The sequence below is a fragment of the Anas acuta genome, chromosome 10 (genome assembly GCF_963932015.1).
Source record: "Anas acuta chromosome 10, bAnaAcu1.1, whole genome shotgun sequence".
Taxonomy (NCBI): Eukaryota; Metazoa; Chordata; class Aves; order Anseriformes; family Anatidae; genus Anas; species Anas acuta.
The window spans coordinates 18457696-18481969 of record NC_088988.1 but is presented as its reverse complement, the minus strand read 5'-3'; the positions used below and the strand labels follow the sequence as shown (position 1 = coordinate 18481969).

At 37.5% G+C, this 24274-nt stretch overlaps 1 protein-coding gene across 2 annotated transcripts in view; it reads right to left on the bottom strand.

Annotated features, from left to right (window-relative positions):
* The window catches only part of SIAH1 (siah E3 ubiquitin protein ligase 1), a 65237-nt gene extending 41857 nt beyond the window's left edge, over positions 1-23380 (bottom strand). Inside the window, exon 1 of one of the 2 annotated variants that reach the window (XM_068693897.1) lies at positions 23244-23380. The gene's annotated coding sequence lies outside the window, so the exon portion shown is untranslated. The remainder of the gene's footprint in view (positions 1-23243) is intronic. The other variant, XM_068693898.1, reaches the window with a different exon arrangement.
* Between the last annotated feature and the right edge of the window lie 894 nt (positions 23381-24274).

Below are 24274 nucleotides of genomic sequence, written 5' to 3'. Positions count from 1 at the left end.
CTTGTCAATGAGCTCCTTGCTCATCCACACAGGTTTCCTTCCCCCCTTCCCCGATTTCCTACTCTTAGGGATGCACTGATCCTGAGCTTGGAAGGAGTGCTATTTAATTCAATCAACCTCTGTAATTTAAGACCACTTCTCCATGTCCTATCACTTGTCACATAAGAAAAAAAGCTGCCACCTCCTTTCAAGTAGTTGTTGATGGCAATGAGGTCTGCTGTCAGCCTTCTCTTCTCCAAGCTAAACCACCCCAGTTCACTCAGCTGCTCCTCGTTAAGTCTTGTTTTCTAGTCCCTTCACCAGCTTCACTGCTCTTTTCTGCACACACTCCAACAACTCGATATCCTCCTTTCAGTGCAGGGCCCAAAAATGAACACAACATTTGAGGTGCAGTCTCACCAAGGCCATGTACAAGTAGACAGTTACTTCCCTATTCCTGCTGGCCACACGATTTCCATTGTGGGTCATGCAGTGCCATTGGCCTTCTTGGCTGCCTGGGCACTGCTGGCTCATGTTTAGCTGGCTGTCAACCAGTGTCCTCAGGTTCTTTTCTGCTGGGCAGTTTTCCAGCCACTCTTCCCCAAACCTACAGCACTGCATGGTGTATGCTCAAAACCAGAGAAGCTTAATACAGGCTGGATTGCTTATGTTCAACTAGAACTCTCCCCACCTCTTTACTACCCAAAATGCTTTTATTTCATATGAAAAGAGCTTACAGTGATGTTTATAAACTTCAAAATGAATAAGACTTGAGCATGCAACTTAAATTCAACCAAAAACGCTCATCGATTTGAAGTTACAGCTACTTTATAGTAGTAAGGAGTTACATTTGTTCACTAATTAGCCAACAGTATCAATGCACTTCATAGATAGTAATGCTCATAGATGATAATAAATATTAATCACCAAGGGATATTTCTTTCATGAATTCATGACAGTGTTGCCTTTTCATTTACTATTCAGTATGTCAGCAGAATACTGCTGAGCAGAGTTGCTCAGATTTGGTCATAATGGTCTAAATTAATTTACTCTTGCAGGAAATAAACTGGAAATGTGCCAAGGGCTAACAAAGCAGCTTGTCATATTTATGTTATGACATCAAATGACAAAGAACAAAAATCAATTCATAGAATCATAGAATGGTTTGGGTTGAAAGGGACCTTAAAGATCATCTTATTCCACCCCCACCTGCCATTGGCAGGGCCACCTCCTGCTAGACCAGGTTGCCCAAAACAATTCAGAGTGGTAGCTTCCACTGGCCAGGATTAGAAGTTGTTTTGCTGTTACATCTTTGCCAAGTGATTCTGAAATATTTTTGTACACCTCTATTACATATTCTATTATTTTTACTCTGTAGTGTAACATATTCTGCACTTGAACACTTCTATTTTTTCTTAAGATACTTGGTATTAAAGGGCACTTACTGGATCTTAGTTAGTTGGATTGATGGTAAATTTTATCTCAGAAGAGTAATACAAACAAAGTATTCAATCCTCCAGACACCTATTGCAGTGCATTGGAGAGAGGCCAGTTCTCACTCACAATGTTCTTGGACTAAATTGAATCCAGATGTTTACATTGAATAAAATATTAACAAATGTCTCCCAAGGGCAGCCAATCATTATTGAGTGCTTTAATAACCTAAACCAAAAATTCTTTAAGGTGACAACTAGCTTTTAGCCAGAAAGATACTTTTGTTTATTTTACTTTACATTTTTAATAATGTAGGGTATATTATCCTAATTTAATTCCAGCTTGTCATCAACAAAATACTTATCTGGGATAATTATGAAAAGCTGTACAACAAACCATTTATGAAAGCAGTAATAACTTAGTTCTGAGCATATGGTTCCAATTTTGTTTTTCTTTTTTCCCCCATAAACATAAGTTACTTGTAGTTTTATTTTCATAACAAAAATCAGATATCTTTGAGAGAGAGATCTAGACATAAAAGAAACGCTGTATTTATATTTCAAAACTTGGCTCTAATAGCCCACCATTTCATCCCTGTAACAATATAGTCCTATTTAACGGTCTCCCCATTCTTAGGGATTAAATTCAGAAAAAATTTAATAGGAACTTCCTGGGAAGATATTTCATCTATACATTTCTTGTGAAGATTACTCAACTCTATGCAAACAAGTACTGCAGCTTGTATACACACAAATCTCAATTCTAGGTTTCACACATGCCAGCGCAAAGTTGACCTGTGAGGACTCAAATGCATGTAAAGAACTGAATATTCATTTTCAGTATGTTTGTTCATGCAGCAAGGTAGAATGTGATTCTTATTTACATTTCTACCTCCATCTTGAATAGTTTGTCCTAATCTGCTTCATTGGGAACTTACAACATGCAGGAAGCATGGTTCATTTTACTTCTATAAAGGATTCTGAAAATTAAAAACTCCTACTAAATTTTCTGTGTTCTTTAAATGTATTTTTCACTCACTTTCTTAAATGCACTTACCAACCTGACACCACCAGCACCACCCCCAGTCCAAGTATAAGCCATTTTCCTGTTTCTGAAGACTAAAGATGCCCATTCTTCTCTTATGCAGAAGTATCACCCTGAAATGCCACTAAGTTTTAGTCAAGAAAACTCCTTCATTGGTAAGACTCTCCAGGCATTTTTCTTCCTCCTTAAAATGACTCTGACAAAGCTCTTCCCCTTCCCCATCCCAGCTGTTGCAACCATTTTTCATGCAAGGAATCTCTGGCCTCCTGTTTTACCAGGCATATTTACCACATCAGAGTGGTGAAACATGGCTGTATCACGAGGAGAAATCTGACCCAGAGACTTCAAAAGAAGTTAGCTTTGCGTCCAAGAGAACTGTTTACATTATGTGTGTTAAAATGTAGATTTTCCAAAAGCTGGAAATCCCTGCAAGGTACAGACATTTCTAGAGCACCTTTAAAACACAAATGCTGTGAGGAATTACTACTAAGTTGAAAGAACAATCAGTGTCAGATACACTGGAGAATGTAACAATCCCATTTTATACTTCTCTAAAATAAGAGAGAGAAATATCTGGGACATGTTAAAAGCTTTCAGTACATTTGTCACAAAGATACAATGGAATGGACAACAGTGCATCAGCTACGTCTCTCAGCTACTATTCAGACAGAAATACTTGCAGGACTTCCACACTAGACACGCAAATACCAAGCCAACAAACACGCTTGGTGAAGCCCTATTTGGTGTCAAAGGCAAGAGAAGATATCACATTAATTTTGCAACCTGAAATTAGGCAAGGAATCTGAATGCCTTGATCTGCTTTGCAACAACAGATATGCATCCTAAAACTGTCAATGGTGTAGAAAGTAGACTTTCTGGTCTTGCCTTCTGGTTTACTACCAAGGAGTTTTCTTCCAGAAGTGTTTCAGAGTAGCAGGCTGGCAAGCCTCCAAGTAGCCATTGACATATGCATGGCTACTACCTTCTCTGCTGCTTTACTTAAGTTTCCTATCAATTACTGTAATGATGGACAAAGTATGTCAATGACAAAAAGTCCAGTGTTATACTTACATGTAATTGTGGAAAAGATGTCACAGTAGAATCCTCTTTCTTCTACACAGACTGGATAGTATCACTGAAAATATTTCATGTGTATACATTTTATATTTTGGAGATTCTTGATACTTAGCTGATGGAACAGCAGTAGGTCCCAAGAATGTACTCAGACATTACAAAGATAACTGTAGTACACAGATCTGTAACAACTGGATTACAGCTCACTCCTTCCAGGCCCTTCTCGTCCCTTGAGAATCCTGACATATTAGTCTAAGGGAGTTACATGCTTCAGCTTCCCAGTGTTTTTCCAGGGGTGTTTCTAACTTCTAGGTGTTTGTACACAAACTACATACAAAGTGCCAATACAACCATAAAACCAGCACTAGCGCTCAGAAGAGCTCTTAAGCTTAGATGGAAATTAAGAAAGTAAGATTGATTCAGCCATAAAACAAAAAAATTCAGATTTCCACAATGGTTTGCAACCTCTGCTGAGCCAGATCCTGAAGCAACAACTGAACAACTCTGATTTGCCTAGGACCCATGAGTGTATCTGATTATGCTTTAACCTACCCCTATGGTATCTCCATACTTTTTATTTAAAAATCTGTGAAATACACCTTTGATTTTACTAAGTCTTTGTCATGCTTTTTTCTTGTAAAATAAAATGCTTGAGAAAGGTTTACTTAAGGAATATAAATGTTCTTTATCATTATAATTGTTTGATGCTGCCTGGGTTTTCTTGGGCTGAAATGGTTCTCTAGATTATTTATGTAATTCTAATAGTAAGAAGACCTTTCCAATGAAAATTTTGCAGAAGTTCCCAAAGATGTTCAGTGCCTGGGTTTAATCTGCCCTGCAAGCATACTTCAAAGCCAGAACCACTTAAATGAAAAAAAACTTTATTCAGGGCTTTCTGATCTCCATCATCCCAGGGGACTGCAGCTGGTGTCTTAACATTTCAGAGACTGAAATTCCATCTTCAGTGTAGCTGTGGTTTGATCTATTAACTACTGTGTCCTGTCACCAACTTAATGAAAAAAACTTGGAAGACAATATGTTATGTAAATTTAATCCATGTAGCAGCAGCATTATCTAGCCAAACATTACCCCTGGAGAAACGCATATTTCACTAAGTGTGACTGCCACAATAGAAGATGTTCTGAACTTTGTTTCTAAACAATCTAAACAACCACATCAGTTATAAGACAAGAGTTAGAGACATGATAATGAACAATTCAAGTACAAGACTGATGACAGGAGACTTCTAGAGAAAACATTTTGTGTATACAGTCCTCCTGAGAAAGAACTGATGCTGGTAAATAGGAACCACAAAATAGGCAAACTTCCTGCTTGTAGTGGTAGAGTTGTCACAAGAGAAGAATCACGGGCACAAATAGTTTGAACTTAAAATACTAAAATATGTTAAACAAAACAGGTTTGAATACCTCCACACAGTGTTTCACAGCCTAAAGAACATTGCTTTAAAGTGAATACAAGTTTCTAAGCAAATAACTGGAATTTATCTGCAAAGTTATCCCAGATGGTCCTTCTTGGCTTGACACCACAGTAGCTGCCTCAATAACAGGCGTGATAAAACTCAGTCATTGTATTAAGGTAACAAAGCAGCTAAGGGAATATATTACCATTTGGAAATTCCCTGGAGGATTCCCATGAGCCAGTTAAATGTCAGATATTATCAGTGTCTAAAAGAGACCAGCATGCCCTCTTACAGATATGCTGGGATGAGCGTAGGGGCTGCCTGGGAGACACAAGAAATGGAACTCCTCCCAGAATCCCAAATGACTAAGAAGTGGTTACAGAAAAAGCCTTAACTTCAGAACATGCATCTTTGTTAATGGTCCTTCACAAATAAAGCCTCATACAAGAAACAAAGACTCATTCACTCTGAAAATTGCTCAAGAAATGAACTCTGAAACTAATACATTCAGAGAGGAAACCAAAATCCTCCTAAACTTTGACTGATGAGTAGCATCATTTGGCTAAGCAAAGCACTTGAAATGGATATTAAAAAGTCCTTTAGCCTTCATTCTTAATTTGTGACCTCTGACTCTCCCTCAGATCCTCCTCTTCTACTCATTACCATCTCTCATTACATTAGTTTAAGAGTTTGCTCATAAGATCCTCTAATGCTAGTTCTGTTCATAGCATATGCTCTTCAGCTCCCAGTAGGATGCTATGGGTAAATACTCATGCACTCCAGAAGCACACCAGAATCTCTTCACATGGCAATCACGCAAACATTCCCTAGCCAAGAACAGACTGGTAATAAATATTAACTTTATCCAATGGCTTGGTAAGAATTTTAGAGCCAAATTCAACTGAATACTGGCATTTACAAATTTCATGGAGACCAAGGTATGCAATTCTTGCATGTCGTTTAAAGGAGCCGGTAATTACTCAAACAAATACTGCTTAAAGAAAACTGTGTAAGTGCACACTGAGTGAGAAATAATACCTAATATTGAGATTATGTGGTAGGAAAAAGAAAAATTTCAGAACTTTCATTTTTCAAAATCAAAGTGTTTAGACACGGCAGAACTATCATCTTGTATTCACTGCCATCGCATCATTTACCATGCTGTACTTTTAATTTCAAAACTTAAGAAGCTACACCAAAGCTATTTCACTATCAAAAAGAAAACTGAATTTGCCCAACTGAAAGTTTCAGAATTTAACCACAAAGAACTGTGTTTACAGATGTTTGTTTTTTTTTTTTTTTTCCTTTTGTGACAAACCGTTTCTTTGGAAATATAAGGGAAAAATATTCTCAGTAAATTAAATACATCTTGAAAAATTCTTTCAAAGGCTTCTTAACTGAAGTTGCTTAGGCTCACAAGAATATTTTAAATAACACATAGACATTTGAAAGTCAGTGGGAACAAGGTGTCTTTAAGTTTTATTTCATAAGAATGAGCAACAAATACCTATTGAAAAGACAGTTTGCTAGTAGCATAGAAATAGATTTTATTTTTTTTAAATATATACTCTTGTAAAACCAAACCAATGCCTGATTTCTTGTTCAACCACTTTCAGAAAGTCTGCAGAGCCAACATAGAAAAGGTTCTAAGTGTTAGAGGTGACTTTAATCCCTTTAATGAGGTAGCAGTAATTGCCTTTAGTGTTCTCTTCAAATCAGCAATGTGCTAACACACTTGCTGCTCTGCCAGGCAGCTGTGAAGTGTACTCTTCCTTTTCCCAGGGCCTTAATTATTGCTTCCTTCAGTGACCACAACAATCCATTCTGATTTTCATTAGGGATGGCTGTGGAGTGGAATCCTCTTCTACAGACAGAGCCATATGAAACCAAAATGCTAACATCAAGTTAAGTGAATTCTTCAGAGCATTCAATGGGCACTTTAAAATATGCAAGACAACTTAATCAATCACCTGCAATTTCAGCAATATTTCTACTTAACCAAAACTAAAAAAAGTGCTATTAAGAAAACACAGGTATATTCAGAGTCTCTAAATCCATGCCAAAATCAAATCCCACGATGTTGTCTTCTATGCCCCAGCTCCCAAAGCACAGAATTTGCAAAACAGTAGGTTAATTTGGGGTGAATCAACTCTTCCTTACTGCAGCTTTCTCTTACTCAAGATGTGGCCATCCATTGTCTTGGATAAGAATATTTTAAATAAACCCATTCCTATGGAATTTATCCTAGACTCTTCTGCAAGTCCTAAACATTTATAAACAGTAAGAAGCACATACCAAATCCTATTTCAGAACAACACAAATTAGTTTAAGTAGCTACATTGACAATGCCATGGAAGGCGTTAACTAGAGCTGAACTTTCCTAGAATGCAAAGACCTTTGAAATCAGTTCTGCCTTTTGTCTTAGAAATGAGAACCTTTTTTTATTAACAAGGGTTTTGTATCTGCTTCTGGAATAGAGGAATTACTGTTACCATACCCAGCTCTGCAGCCCTACACACAGACTTCTCTAGTAAAGAAATAATACAGAAAGCACAAAACCATACTGCACCAGCCAAGAATTGCACATAAACAAGTTCAGAAACTCACAATTTTTGTCATCTCTGACAACCAAACGCTGTGCAAGTTACTTGACCAGATCTGAAATCTGATATACTTATGCAATCCAGCCCTGGCAGGGAGTTTTCCCCTTTCTCACGCTAGGAATGTGACTTTAAACAAAACTACATAGCTGAATTACGCTCCCACATAATCATTTAAAAATAAACTAAATTGATTTTCTGTGAATTAATTTTCAAAACTTTTCTGTTGATTTGTATGCTTAATCCCTCAGAAAAGTACCATGCTCAGATTATAGCCATCTACATAATTACCGACAATTAGCAGGGCTATCTGTGTACTAGCTATCTAGGACTTTCTGTTGAATACACGTACACTACAAAGCACATCTCAAAAATAGAAGCTTCCATTTAATCTCCTCTGCATTACAGAGAAATATTTGGCACTTGTTCATAATACATTAGCTTCTAAGTAACATAATAACAGAGCTAGCTGTCTGACTCCAGGCTATTTCTGAAGCTGCTAATTTGATTTTTTTCCAATAAACAGAAGAGTTTCCCCATTATACATAGTATTATGTAGCTTTTTTACTTGCAATGAATTATCCCAGGTTGCCACATAACTAGATAAACTGAAAAGACAAATGTTGTTTGTGTCAAATAACCTTCATTGGTAGCATCCACTGCACACAATGATGGATGTAAAGTGACAGTATAATGATTTTTTAATAAACATACTTTATACTTTTGACTGATTTATGTGACAGCAATATATCTTATATATCAAACAAGGAGGTATGTATGCTCAGAGGGCCACAATAGCACAAAGCTGTAGTACGGGCATGGCACAGGGTGGCTGGACAGCTGAAAGCCATGCAAGTTCCATATGCAGATGAAAATGTTCTAGATTAACACTGCTTTTATAGATAAATTTACTTGGCATACAGGAAGATATTCCCATATCTAAGGAGAAAAAAGAAGCCAAAAACCTTTGGAACCATCAGTATAACCGTATCCATTTAAAAAATGCACTCCAGTACAGCATGCAAGTGTTTTTATGTCAATAATGAGCTTCTAGTTTAAATCACAACTTCAGGATAATGCCAGTACTGTACATGCACGTTCTGTCCCATCTCAGACTTGCTCTTGAGCTCAATGAGCAGTTTCAAGGAGAAATGAGGGGATTTTTAAATTTATTTTATTTTAATTTTCATGTCTGAAGAACCAGTAAAACAGAGCTGAGGGGCTTTAAAAAGAGAGAAAGTGAAAGGAGAATTCTCTTGCCCAGTGTGTACATGGAAACTTATTTGTTAATTAAACATTTCAGATTCAGGTTTTGGTTTCATTATTGGTCATTGCAGACTCTTTCAAAACACAGAAGACTGAATTTAAAATTGAATTCACATAACTTTGGTCTTAACTCCTCTTCCGGTAGGAATAAGGCTAGCAATCAATCACAATTTAAAGAATGCGTTGCTGTATGACAGACTTGATCCTACCCTTCATTCAGTTAAATACTCTGAAAATGATGTGAACTTTTCCAGTGATGACGCAACTACCCCTGCCCCCAGGCCAAAGAACTAACATTAATTTAGTAGTTTATTAAATCACACAGATCGTGTAAGCTAGTTTTTGGTATGGGTGCCAGTTTCTTCTAGATGACATGCTGCTGTTTAGCCAAGATTAGCCAGATTGCTAAGGATATGCAAGTATACATATTTTCACAGAATCACAGAATTGTCTAGGTTGGAAGAGACCTCAAGATCATCGAGTCCAACCTCTGACCTAACACTAACCTCCTCCACTAAACCATATCACTGAGCTCTACATCTAAACATCTTTTAAAGACCTCCAGGGATGGTGACTCCACCACCGCCCTGGGCAGCCCATTCCAACGCCTAACAACCCTCTCGGTAAAGAAGATTTTCCTAATATCCAACCTAAGCCTCCCCTGGTGCAACTTTAGCCCATTCCCCCTCATCTTGTCACCAGGCACGTGGGAGGACAGACCAACCCCCACCTCGCTACAGCCTCGTTTAATGTACTTATAAAGGGTGATAAGGTCGCCCCTGAGCCTCCTTTTCTCCAGGCTGAACAAGCCCAGCTCCCTCAGCCGCTCCTCCTAGGACTTGTTCTCCAGACCCCTCACCAGCTTCGTCGCCCTTCTCTGGACCCGCTCAAGCACCTCGATGTCCTTCTTGTAGCGAGGGGCCCAAAACTGAACACAGTACTCGAGGTGCGGCCTCACCAGAGCCGAGTACAGGGGGACGATCACCTCCCTAGCCCTGCTGGTCACAGTGTTTCTGATACAAGCCATGATGCCGTTGGCCTTCTTGGCCACCTGAGCACACTGCTGGCTCATATTAAGCTGACTATCAACCATCACTCCCAGGTCCTTCTCTGCCTGGCAGCTCTCCAACCACTCATCTCCCAGCCTGTAGCTCTGCTGGGGGTTATTGCGCCCCACTTGCAGTACCCGGCACTTGGCCTTGTTGAACTTCATACAGTTGGCCTTAGCCCATTGGTCCAGCCTATCCAGATCCTCCTGCAGAGCCTTCCTACCCTTGAGCAGATCGACACACACACCTAACTTGGTGTCATCTGTGACCTTACTGAGGGCATACTCGATCCTTTTCCCTTGTTAAGTAGCCACAAATCAAAGACGTACAGTTTTCCCCCCAAATAGAGGTAACTATTGTTAATAATCTCTAAATGTATCTTTGATTGACATGCAGCTGATACTAAGAATGTATTTGCATTTCAATGATAAAACCCAAAATAACTTGAGAATTTACTCGGACTTGCTGATCCCACATTTCAGATTTTATGTACTATAGTCAAACTATTTACTTTTCAAAATATCAGTCTGAAGATTGATAGGTTTAATGTTATTTTGACAATTTGCTGGAGTGTTGAAAAAAATAGTTCAGAAATAGTCATTTTCTGGTCATTCAAATCCAAAACATGCAACACTCAATAAAACCTTGGAAAACAAAAATGGACAACTGATAAGCAAATTAAATGATTATAATACTCTGTTTAAAACGATAATCATCTCCTTGAACATTAGAGAACTGAGTAAATAAAAAAAACAAGAGTCCCTCTGATTACTAACTTAGGATTTGGTCACAGATGTTCCACATGTTGAGAGGAAAGAATTCAAAGATAGGAAAAGATCCATAGCTTGGACAGCAGTGGTAACAGTGATGATGCCACTAGTGGGAGAGTAACAGTGGAAAGAGTTGAGAGAGAATTTTCCCTATAGTGAATGGTTTCCTACACGAACGACCCTTTTCTCATTGACATTGCTGGTACATAGTCCAATCCTTGAAGACAACGGGTTAGCAGTGCATAAATATAACAGCTCACTCATGCAACAATTTTGAAGCTTTTAGTACTGCTGTCCAAGCCGCTCCTTTTGTAAATGAGGTCTTCAGCAACCACATTTAGATTTCTAAGTCATTTTATCCATCAACTTAAAGTAGCAATATTTAAATAAAGACATTATTCCACTTTTCATATCTGCTTTCATGAAAAGAAAGCAAGTAATGACTGCTACAGACATCATTCATAATAGTTTATTTCTTGTGATCTCATATAAAAGTCATTCTCATTACTGCCTTCTGAAAAAAGAGCATCACCTCCTCACCAAAGTCATTTCTAGAAGGGCCAAACAACTGCAGTACAAGCTGACAATAACAGGACGTGCATAAGCAACATCATCTCTTTCCAAGTGATGAGTACCCAGAGAAATTCTGCACTTATAACAAGCTAGAGGGAGACACATACATTTCTGGTAGGATGGAAACAAGCAGAGGGTAATCAAGCATCTGGAGATGGGTAGTGTACGTTAGGAAGGGAGTTGAAGAATAATAGATGGAAGTTTCTTGTTAAAACAAAAAGAATGCATACCCCCAGGCTTCAGTAATGAACAAGACGTCTTCATTTCTATTGTCCTTAAGTAACCAGTGCAGCCATCTCTGCAGACATCTTCATGGCATTAATATCATGCATTTCCTCTTCTGAGTACTCAGCCTAAAACTTCTAGTTGTAGGTTTGGTCACCTGCATTTTCATGTATAGGTCACATAAGGAAAATGAAATTCCCTGAAACCAGCTTAATGGTGTAAGGCCTCCAAGAAATGTTTAGCTGGCATCATTCAGTTTATTGTGTTGTACCGAGAGAATTCTGCTAATAAAAGACAACGATGCCTTCATGGCATTAAAAAACAACAAAAAAACAACTTATTTCATCTTATAAATAATTCATTATTTGAAAGAAAAAAGGTGCCCCATATGCAGAAAGATAAAGCAAGAAACCAGAATAACTCTCATACAAAATTATTTTAAAAGTTCGGATACCATCATTTTAGTAAACAACTGTGTAGAAATCTGGAAGTATTTTTTGTTATAGAAAATGTATTATGAAAAAGGTCCTTTCAGGCTGGGAAGGGAGTGCTGGATTGCAAACCACGTTATGCAAGCTTACTGCTCTAGAAGCCAAAAACCCTGCCCCATCAATTGCATAACCAGCTCCAAGGGAGAGCTGAGCCCTGTTCCTTTACGAAGGAGCCCCGATGGAAATTCAGCAAGCTACCAGCCTTCCCCAGGCAATAAACAAGGCATTTACTGTCACTTGGTATTTACTGGAGCCAATTGTGTGCAGTTTGATTCCCCCCCCCCCCCCCTTCTCATTTCACAGTGTAAACAAAGAAACAACTTACAAAAAAAATGACACTAGGCAGACTGTCTCCTGTTGACACTATTCTGATCTGGGAATCATATTGCCCCTTTGAAATGCTGAAAAAGCCTGTAAGCTGCGGGTACAATTCTGAAAGGAAGTGGGAGAGGCAAAAGCAAAACAAGATGCTCTGCAATGGAATGCAGTAAAGGAAAATCGAACATTTCAACCAGGATTTAAATTCCTCAAGTGTGGGACAAGACCTACTGATCTCATCCTAGCAGCTGAAACCAATACATAAATCCCACATATATAGACATAATATCTATATATAGATGGTAAAAATCATGCTTCACTAAGGATCAAGATAGCCATTCGGTAACCATGTTGCTACTGTATTGTTCATTCTAGATCGTGGCTCTCAATCCTGTTACAGGCCATGCCAAACTGTTTTGTTAGGTTTGTACATGTAAGAAGTTTACATAGAGTGTAACTAAAAATAATGGGATAACTTGCATTTTCCACGTACACCCACACTGAGTCTCAATCAGTATTAATATTATTCTCCCTCTGATATTAGCACTGCACTACTAAAGCTTTCTGTTTGTATACTGCTCTTGCCTTTACTGTTGTCTACGAACTGATTTAACATACAGGATGCTGCACTGTTGTTTTTCTGTTACAGTAAAAAGGAGGATACAAAAATCCAACTGAATCTTGACAGTCTGTTGGACAACTCTGGTCAACAGATGACACCTCACTTTCCACAGCCAAAAGCACAAGAAGAACTACTAAGAATATTGGAATTTATGAGCATCCCTGACCACCCCCTTGCCCTTCTCCTTTTTTTTTTTTTCCTTTAAATTTCTTCCCTTAGCCTTCCAATCACATCCAGCTTGGAAAGGCTGACTAGAGATTTTACTGAGACACTCTGCTGAAATTAAGAATGGCAAATGTTGAGATAGACTGGTAAATGTTGTTTAAATGTAGTTTTTCATGCAACATGGCTTTACCCTTGATTTAAGGGCAGAATTTTTATGGCTAGTATTGTATTTTTCTAAATATCACACTTGTTAGAGTACAGATTTTATTTTTTTACATATATATATATATATAACAACATTCAAATTTGCATGTTTTTTTTTTTTTAATAGCAGCAGTTTACAAACAGTATCTCCTGTAAAAGTCTTGTGTTATTCATATAATACATTGTTTTGTCAATTTTTTTTTCCTACAAAGCATTCAGCAGAACTGAAAGATCTGTAAAAACTTCAACTGTTTTTCTTGAAAACCACTAGTATCCGAGTTACATTTCCTTCACAGATTTACAGAGAGACTGAAGTATGACAAAAGTACCCACAACTGAAGAAAGCAGCTGCACAGTCACCCAACAGGAAAACACACTCACCATTTTTTATATCGTGTCACATTTTACTTGCAAAAAGTGCCACCAACTAAATATCTAGTTCAACATTTCTAAGTACATATAAGCAATTGACTGCAAAAAGCAAAACAACGTTTCTGTTCATAATATAGAGCCCAGCAATTAAAGATCTGTGCACTAACAGGAAACACTCAAAGAAAGGCCTTTTGATTTTTCAATTATTAAGATTCCTTAGGTATGATTCACAAGATTAGAACTGATGGAATTCAGAGTCAGCACAAACCCTCATCTCTTTCTTGGATCAGCCTGCACAACTCAACGGATTGAGCAACATATCCGAGCTGCCTTTAAGACAGATTCAATTACCCTGGCCATGACTCAGGACAGCCTTGATTATGAACAACTAGATAACCAAACACAAAGGTAGAAATTATAAGAGATACATTAACAGGAGCATTATTGCACATGATACACAACGAGTGAACTAGAACTATCAAGAAGTATCAAGTGCCATTAGTGAGTATCTACAACCAAACCAGCTCTGAGTACATAGTATTTTCCCCTTCACTATCAATTTTCGTATGAGTGCAGTGATGTTACAGCAGGCATACGGGCCATTCCCTTTGTTCTGCTGCTTTATTAAAATGACTGCTTTGCTCCCCTTCCCGATTGGTCAGAAATCCAGCATCTTTGTTCTGAGATATTAAAGCTTCCCTAGAAGGATGTTTTAGCCATACCTATTTCTGTAGCATCCTAAAAGTTACTTTAAACACTGATGAAATTAAGTAACACACGACTGATTGATTAGCAAGTAAAGGCCTTTTCAGCCATCACCTTTGCCCTCACATTGTTTTCTAATTAGTTACTGTGCTTGAATCTATGCCAACACACACACACAGTTAGCTAAGCATCTGTTAAAACTTCAGGCAGTAAATTAATCAAGTTGAGCAATCCTTTTTCGCTCTGTTAAGCCAAATATATATTGCCTTGGCATTATGGAGACGCTTCAAGTAACCAAAGTGAAATAAGTGCATTATATATATATGTATGTAATGTTTTCAATTAATGGAAAAGTTTTAGCAGAAAGAACACTCGCTTTCCCTCGAAATCAATAGGAAGGAGTCAATTAATGCAGTTTTGAAAATTCCCTTTGGTGTACAGCTGAATATTCAGTTACCAAATACAATCATAGCCAAAATTTTCAGTGAACTCGAGTGGCCTAGATAAATTGCTTATTTATTTATGATTCACTGTAGCAGCCAATGCCATGTAACACACTTTAAGTAGAGACACATCTTCTTAGGCAAAACATATCCAAATGTATTCCTTGTATGATTTAAAAAAAGTCAATAGAGATTATATCATCCCATGACATGAGCTACTAATGTTTTTGATCCAAAGCATAAAATTTCCATAAAACAAAAAAAACATTAGAGCAGATATCTCTAGATACAACACAACTGGGCTGCTTCATAAATAAGCAACCTGTGAGCATTACTCTTAATCTACAATATTAGTCTCACCCCACTAATTGCCTCCACAAACTCAATTACACCAAATTCAGTTTCCATCTAGCAACTCTCATTAAAACAGAAGAATTTGCAGCTGCATCTACTTACAGATAGATTTGCTTAACAGTTATAATCTCAGTTTCCCAAGATTTAGTACTTTTATTAAAGATATTTAATAATCAGTTTTGCTGATAAAGAAACAGAAATGCAAGTGCGACAAAGTCAGTTTTGACACTTTCTACCAGTGAGGTTCCATTATTTTTTGAAAAATATCTTTATGGGTGTAGGTGACAAAAGAATCTCTCACCTAGTCATTTACTTACAAATGGATGAGTCTTAATGGCATAGTCTCTCTTAATTCTCTGCCTGCAGCATTTCGTCTCCCAGAATGCAAAATCCAGACCCTAGGACTATCATCCGAGTTATTATGTGAATGACAATTACTTATCTTCTACGTGTCAGGCTATATGATTTTTTGGTCATTTTTGTCTTTAGACTCTATGAAAGCACAATCTATCATTAACTACATACAACATATAGGCTAAGTATGAACACAGAAGAATGATAGTAGCTTCTGGAGAAGCAGAACAATAATTCCTTGCATAGCAAACTATTTAAAAAGACATAACTTAGTTACAATGGACTGCAAATAATGAAGAAACCCAAGTTAAAAAGCAAGTCCAAAATCTGCAAGGATAAGTATCAAGTATTTTTTGGTATGACATTTTTTATATACAATGACAATAAATATCCTAAAACATATGGACCCAACAAATACATGAATACTGCATTCCTTTCTTCCCTGTATGCTTTAAGATTGCAACAGTATGCCTGTGAGCCTGCCAAGCAAGTCTTCTGAACTCATTGGTAAAGAATACAAATATTGAATAAAACCTCATAAATTGAGCACCAATACTCTATTACCATGTTCAAACAGAATTCACCAAGTTGCAAGAGGAAACTACTAACAAACAACTCCGTAGTTCCAAAGTTGCAAAATTCAAGTCATTTCATGCTTTCAGCAAACCTCCTTACACTTGTAACATAACCTACAGAACAAGGCTGGCGCGATTAAGCACAGCAAATTGCATAGCATACTTTTTCCTATAAAACTCAAATGTAGAGAACTAGAGCGGTTTAAGATTTAATGGCACTACCAGCAAAGTATGGATACTTCTAAGATATGTTTTCTTTAAATTCCCTATGTTACCACCAACAGTAGCACTTGCAGGCACTTTTTTTAATAAAGCAACTCATTATTAAACTGCCAGACCAGACTTTCAGCAGATGGAGTTAATTAACAAATGTAGCATACCAGGCAGGCAAAGAATGTCTCAAAAAGAGTTAAAAGCAAAATGGTAATACATGGAACACTGATCAATTCCACACCATTTGGTAATTGTGTTACCATTAAGCAGATCCTGTCTTCCACAGATTTACCTTGGTGACTAAACAAGCATATGATTTGTGAAATTTATACCTACTGTGATTAAAAAAAAAAAAAAAAAGCTGTCTGTTGGAAACTTTCATAGGCTATTTCCTGTTGATTTGTTCTACTTGGGTATCTAGCTAGTTTTTGTTGGCAGAATTTGCTGTTGCTGAACAACTGGAATGCTTCAACTTTTACATTGACAGGCAGGTTTTCTGTATGTGTGTGTGTGATCTCCCTATGTTAGGTGTCCTGGCTGTTCTGAAAATGACAAATCAGGTTAAAAGGCTACAGATGAAGATTATTTCCCTTCCATGAAGCATATGCTGGAATTCTTGTGTCTGCAACTGTGCACCAACATATGTACATAGAAACCAACACATACAGCACTGTTTTGTTTCTGAACAAAAACATGCCATGCTTCTCAACCTAAGGTTTGTTCCACAATGAACTTGAAGAGATTCAGAAACAGTTTCGACAGTCACCTTCTCAACCACGTCCAAGTATGCAGTTCTATAGACTGCATGAGAACTTAATGAGAATGCTCATAATATTTTCAACTTTATCAAAATTTTAGCTTCAACAATTACAACTGTGACCTCCTTTGGGTTCCCCAGTACAAGCAAGACATTGACAAACTGGCAAGAGATTGCCCAGTAGAGGACTGCCAGGATGGCTGAGACCTGGAGCACTTGCCCTGTGAGGAGAGGCAGCTGAAAGAAGGCAGGTGCAGCCAGGAGAAAGGTGCAGGACTTTAGGGATGCCTGGCAGCAGTCCCCCAGTACCTGCAAGGAGGTTACTGAGGAGCCACAGTTAGGCTCCTCACAATAATATACGGTGTGAGGGTGAGAGAGAAGAGAAAAAACAATCAAGAGAAGTTCAGACTGGATACAAGAAAAAAGTCTTTCAAGCATGAGGCCAGCTGAGCAGCGGAACAGCTTGTCTCAATTCTTGGAGGTTTTTAAGACCCAGCAGGATAAGGCCCTGAGCAGTCTGATCATGTAGCTGATCCTGCTTTCATTAAGAGCTTGGACTAGATGACTTCTGAGATCCCTTCCAACCTGAATTAACCTATGATGATACTCATTCTGAAAGCAGCATTAGGCCCTACTTTGTACTAATTGTTAACCAAATTCAAAAGCAGGGAGAACAAAATAGTTAGGACCTTTTATCAAACACACTTAGGCTTCACAAAAGCATTCACAAAGAACAGAGAACTTCGGTATCAGTAATGGCCAAATAATGAAAGAAACATTTCATTTTGAAAAAGGAGAAACAATTAACTAGATGACAACTTTGCTACTCTGAAAAGAAGAACTGCATAGACATGACATTGCAATATTCATGGAAACAAGGGTTTACATAACAAAATTCTTGTATTTGTACACAAGCAATTTCCTTTCTCCCATCCTCCCCAAAGGGAGGTTCTGTAAAGTCATCTTGGGGTCTGAGACACAAGCTTGGTGCTTTATTTTTGCTTCAACTACAGTAAAAATTACAGTTACTGTGTTTATGGGTAATCTCAAATCCTAACTTGCATACATACAGCTGTAAAGTCTACCAATACAGAAGGATTCCTACAGCTACACTGTTATATTTACTCAGATACAAGAATATTCAAACACTCCACATAAGTTGAAGTTAAATGCAAGTAACTTACTATAGGCTGAAAAAAATATTTTTATCCAAGAGTTAATTGTTTTATGCTTATAAGTTCATAAGCAGTGAACAACCATAGATCTTTAGAGGGATACCTTGAATCTATAAATGAAATTCTGTACTTTTATTTATTTTTTAATTCAAGCCCTTTTGTTTGCCCTTGAGTATACAAACAGTCCCAATTAAAACAAAACAACCTCCCCCCTCCCCTTTTTTAATTCTTTCAGAATAGAATCTCATTTCAAATACATAATGCAAGTACTTTGTGTAAGGGTCAGGCAAGAGGGCTGGGACTGAAATCAGAAACCTAATGAACTGAGATTATAATTGTAACAAAACATGGTCACAAAGAATCACAGGCAGGACAGAAAGAATTAGAAAGTTAGGGGGGAGTAGGAACAGAGGATCAAGCTTGTGAGAAGTGGCCAGATTAATCTATTTCTAGAACATTAAACTATTTACAAATGCAACTCATACTGCTTGAAACAGAATTACTGTAATACTCTGAGAACTGCATACCCAAACTTAAGGGATGCTTTAATCTCCCTGGGTTCACGTCATCATTACCATAAAATAGCAATAATAGCCTCTTATCTCATCAGTTCATAGCAAAAATAAAGTTTGTAGAGCAGTGGACTCTAATGAGAAAAATATGAAATCGCAGAAAAATTAGTTGTTCTATCTTCAAAGTAGAGTTTAAACAATGCTTAGTTAAAAAAGATAAAAGACCATACAGTACATTTGTAAAAAAAGGAAAACATTTAATAGTGGTATATTAAATCAGCAGCATTTGTTTCATTTAGTGAGTGAAGAGAACCACAGAAACAAAACCTGTAATTACAGTCTGGGATTTTTACTACTAGAAGGAAAATAAATGAAGTTAAGAAATGTAGATGGTTTGTTTTCAACAGCCCCCACACACAGTTCCAATAATGACAGACTTAGTCAAGCTGTGATAGGTTGGGGGAACTCTGATAACACTTGACCAAAAAAAAAAAAAAAAAAAAGAAGTGTACTATGAATCTTCTAAAAACTGTAAAAGGTGCATATAATAGTACTAATAAATTAATGATTCTTCAACTTGTTGCACTGGGTTTAGTTTAGCTCAGTAAGAAACAGCATAACTTGTGAATGTAATGGCATATTTGAAAAAGTCTCTAAAGAAATATTTTGATGGGATTTTTTTTTTTTCCTATAAGCAAGAGTGAGTGTGATAAGATACAGAGCAAGATATTCTCCAGATAAATTTAAAGCCTTATGCTCTCTACCTGAGCTTAGCAGAATTTCTTAGTATTGCATCTGCACAGGTGCAGGATTTGGGGCTGGGTTCCATCCCACTGCTCAGAAGCCAGGACTGCAAGCTACTACTTCTCAGAGGCTTGGGACTTGGCCAAAATGCAGTGAATTTCCACAGAAATAGCAGAATTGTACTTGATAAAAATGTCTATTAACCACACCAAAGCTGTTGCTTCCAAATAAGCATTCCTGAGAGTATGGCTAATAATGGCTAATTGATATTGTGACATATTTTTGCTATCTCCACTTTTGGGGGATACTTCACATTCAAATAACCTCATTATGCTGTAGGCAGCACGTGTGTGTTTAGGCCCAATCCTGATTGCTTAACTTCAGAAATCCCATTACAGTTCTGTAGCATATTACAATTAAACCAAGTCATTGGAGTGGAAGCTACAGACTTCTCTTGTGGTCATGGTTCAGAGTGCAAAGGAAGGTCATGTCTTTGTTCAATATCATGTGATAGAACCATCGATTCCAAATATCAGTCCTGCTCCTTAGCCCAAAATACCATTACTTTTCTCCTCCCCTTCCTATTTCTCACCTCTTCATTAATAAGATTTTATCATTGTAGAGTCATGACTTCTCAAGTACCCTCTATGACCTGTCATTTATTCTCCTTAGCTCATTAAGTCTGGTGAGCAAAATGTTAGAAGCTTGCGTACATTACTCCTCAAAACAAATAAATAAAAGGAATAAAGTAACTTTGCAATGTTTTCCAAGCTTAATTTTCAGTGATATGAACATACAACTACATGATTATAAAAAAAGTGGCCAGATTGGACATGTTATTTTCACTTCCACTATCCAACTGAAAAGTTTTTTTCAAGATTTTCCTTCCCTCTTACTGATTTTTTTTTTTTTAATATTGAATACATTTTCATAATTCTGGCTCTAACTTAATTTCTTAAGCTATGTCTTAATGATTACTAAAATTCAGGCCAAAGAGAACTAACTTACAGTAATACCAAAACCATCAACCACTCAAGTAACACAATTACTAGCAGAAAGTTCAGTCATTGAGACTATTTATTCCTAACTAAAAACAAACAACCACCAGCAAACAACCACCACAAACATAGACCCATTAAGATCAGTTGAATGAGAGCTGCAGGGCTAGGCTGCTGATCTGTGATATCAAAGTCAAGTTCTGAAGTATTTATTAGACTTTGTTAGTGAAACTGAGAAGGCTGTAAGCTTCCCAAACAGCAATTTCACTGTCATGTGAATCATTTCCAGAGATTGCCTTTGTGGATTCCCTAGTGAACTACTAAATTGATCTTATAGCTAGTGCTGCAGAACCTTTCCAGCTGGTTTATGATGAACACATGTCCTTCCCAAGAGCATATACCCTTCGTTACAGTCCCAGATTAACCCAGTTTGTGTGAACTCAGAACCCACACGTTGTACCTTTGCAGGCTCTGGGAACACCTCAAAGAGCCTCTCTCTCTCTAAACAAAACAAAAAACAACCCTCTCCTCTTCCCCCAAATGCAGCTCCCACCAAAATATAAACAGAAAAAAAAAAACAAACCAAAGGAAAAAAACAAACAACACCCCCTAAATAAAACCCAAAACACACAATTTAGAGAACTATTACAGAATTTTATCATACAGGAAAAGAGAAGTTTTAATTTTTTTTTTTTTGGCAGGTGCAGAAGAATCAAGGGTAGAAATACTAAAAAGATTTCCTCTATTAAACTAGTTAAACCAAAAAAAAAAAAAAAACAAACAAAAAAACAAACAAACAAAAAAAAAAAACAAATAAGGTCACTTCCAAATTAAACTCCAACTGTACACCAGTTATGACACTTCCAGAATTTAGAAGTATGTGTCTGCAAGTCTTATCTTCTTTAAATCCACAACCAATTTTGATTCATGAAGGAAAGTAGTGGTACACTCAATATCCCATTTGCAAGTGCATTAGCTCTTGCAACGTAATTACCTGGCTCACTAACCTCACATATCCAAGAATTTCTGCATGGTAACTTCATATTAAGCAATTCACAAGAAACAGAAGATATCACAGAACACTTCTGTAATCAGATATGCCACTACACTATAAATTATTTTTGTACAATAAAAATCTATACTAATAAATACAGAGGCAGCTGTTAGAGGAGCCCTTACAGTTAAACAGATCATCGTCTCTTCAGCACTGGTTAAGCACAGGGAAATTCCTCAGGAGACAAACCCTTGTAAGAAGCTTACCTCCCAACTGCCAGGACAGAGAGATTAATGGCACTGTCAGTCACACCAAGTCACCATGATTGTTGCCTCAGTTTTATGCAAGCCTTCTAGTTATTATCTAGTACTAGATGCTCACTAGTTATTTTAAAACCACCATGGCTTATTTTTATAAGCCTAACAATAAAAAGCATAGGAAAGCTTCAAAGAAACATTTATACTTACTACTGTACTGAACAGCAGTCACAAAGCAGTGTGAGAGGGGGGAACTAAAGGCATGGAAACTGACACAAGCAAAACAAAAGCTCATGAGAGAGACTGGAAGTTTATGACAAGGATCTTTCAGGCCAAGAGAGCTCTGATTTCATATTAAGCTAAGACCAAAGCATCAGCACAATTTAATGGGCCAAAGACATTCAGAAAGTCTGACATAGTTTATACTAGAGATGTTCTTTCTCCTTTGGAGAAGCACCATCCTGTACCAGATTTAGACAAAAACAGATACTTTGAAGTACACTGAAGTGCCTAAGTCAGCCTCTGCAATGAGATCCTGAACCTTCAATGCCTGCAAGTGACGAGTATTAGCTCTGACGCTGAGAACCTTAGGACTCCTAAAGAAGTGAGCCCGTAAGAAAGTTTAACGCCAGACAGATGATGACCCCTTAAAACAACACCTTGGGATGCACTAACAATTGCAATGAACATTGTAACATTCCCCACACACTTGGAAGTTCAGGCAGCTTGTACCGGAACCTGCATCTAGCAAGTTTACCAAGTCCCCGTTTCATTCCTGTGAAATCAGTCCTTTATCAGTCCTCTCTGAGTACAGCATATCCTGCAGTGACCCGTAGCCACATTTGGGGCAGGCACTGCTGCAGTTTACATGGAAGCGCTGCACAGCCACATAGCTGCAGTTGTGCATTCCTGTGGCATATGACATATCGCTCCAGATGGTGCAAATGGCAGGCAAGCTGAAGAATATCTACCTCGCACTGTAAATCCACATCTGACCTTCCTTTATGGAGGTAGCCACATTTTGGTGATGCTATACAAATTCAAAAGGTGTGCTTTTCAAAAATATAAGTGCTGAGGTTCTATAGCCACACCATCCAAAGATCCTTAAATATAACTGAAAACACACAGTGCTTATGTACCTATACACTTCCAAAAATTCTGTAGAGCTCCTGTTTCATCTAGACCCTTTATTGCCCTGTAAAGCTCACAAGTGCTTTTTGGGGTTAAAAAAAAAAAAAAAAAAAAAAAAATGCTGAAAGTCATGAATCACTATCCATTACAACTGGATGAGTTGACAGTAAGAAATTTGTTTATATCTTCATATTGTCCACAAAATAATTCTAATGCAAAAAAGATTTCTATATTTTCATTTTTTCATTACTGCTTTGTTCCTCCAACTCATCAACACATCAAAACATAATAAAACACATCACAGGCTTTCAGCAAAACAAGTAAACATGAACATAAATAAAACAACAAGAAACTGACAAAAACAAAATGCAAAACTACTAGTAGAAAATGAGTGGGAAAAAAAAAAAATACAACACAAACCTTACCTGAATAACATCCATTAAACCCTTCACATGACTGTAATCACACTTGATTTTTTTTGTTTTCGTTTCAGAACAGAGGGTCTCCCTGAGAGGGCCTCTTGCTCTGAACTTGCAGGCCATTTAGCACAGCAGAACTTTAATTAAGCTGGATCTGTTGGGTTTTTCATAATACTAATTACCAATCATTTCAGTATATATTCTGTTCACCTGTGAGCTAACTTACATTGCCACTGCATAGGCTTAGGAGTTATGGGGCTGTGGCCTGTCACAGGTATTTTCAATACAATTGTGGCAGAAAGCTTCAGAGAAAAACCTGGTTGAAGAATGAATGTAGGTAAGATTGCAGCCCACCACAGCACAGGATGCGTTTTCTTCCCCACAGCTCTGTTAAGAGATGGTGAAATCTTTTTTGCTCTTTTTCTGTCATAGCAAGAACATAATCCAAACAGCTTTGTCCCTTTGCAAGTGCAGGGACTGCAAATCTTCCCCTGTTGAGCTGCATAATGATAGGCCTTGATACTGACGTTCAGACACTCAAAAGCCAAGAGCTGCATAAACTAAGAATGACAGAGTATGTTTCAGTCAGCCATTTAGAAAAAAATACAGTATGTTATGAAGCTACGTTTAATCAACATATTTCAGTTTAAAGCTGTCCTGTTTTGGTTTTCTGTTCTGCAGGGCCAAAAGATATTCCAGCACACAAGCCACATACATAAGCTCTGGTTTAAATTTCTTTGGTTTGTTTTTTAAACAACTATGCCTCATCTTGACTTTCTACCAATCTTTATGAGGCATGACAGGTATATGACATTCTTATTTTGATTAAAATATATATTTTTCTGCTGAAAAACTTGATGAATACTGTTTTTAATGTTTGGTGTATGTTATAGTATGAGTTATTGCTTTCTGTTAGCAGCCTGCATTTGGGGACAGAACTATATCATTTGATATAAAAGTTGTTCACCATGACAACTTCTTCAACTATGGGATTTCATGTCCTGTAAGTGCAAAATGTGAGAATACAATCTCCATAA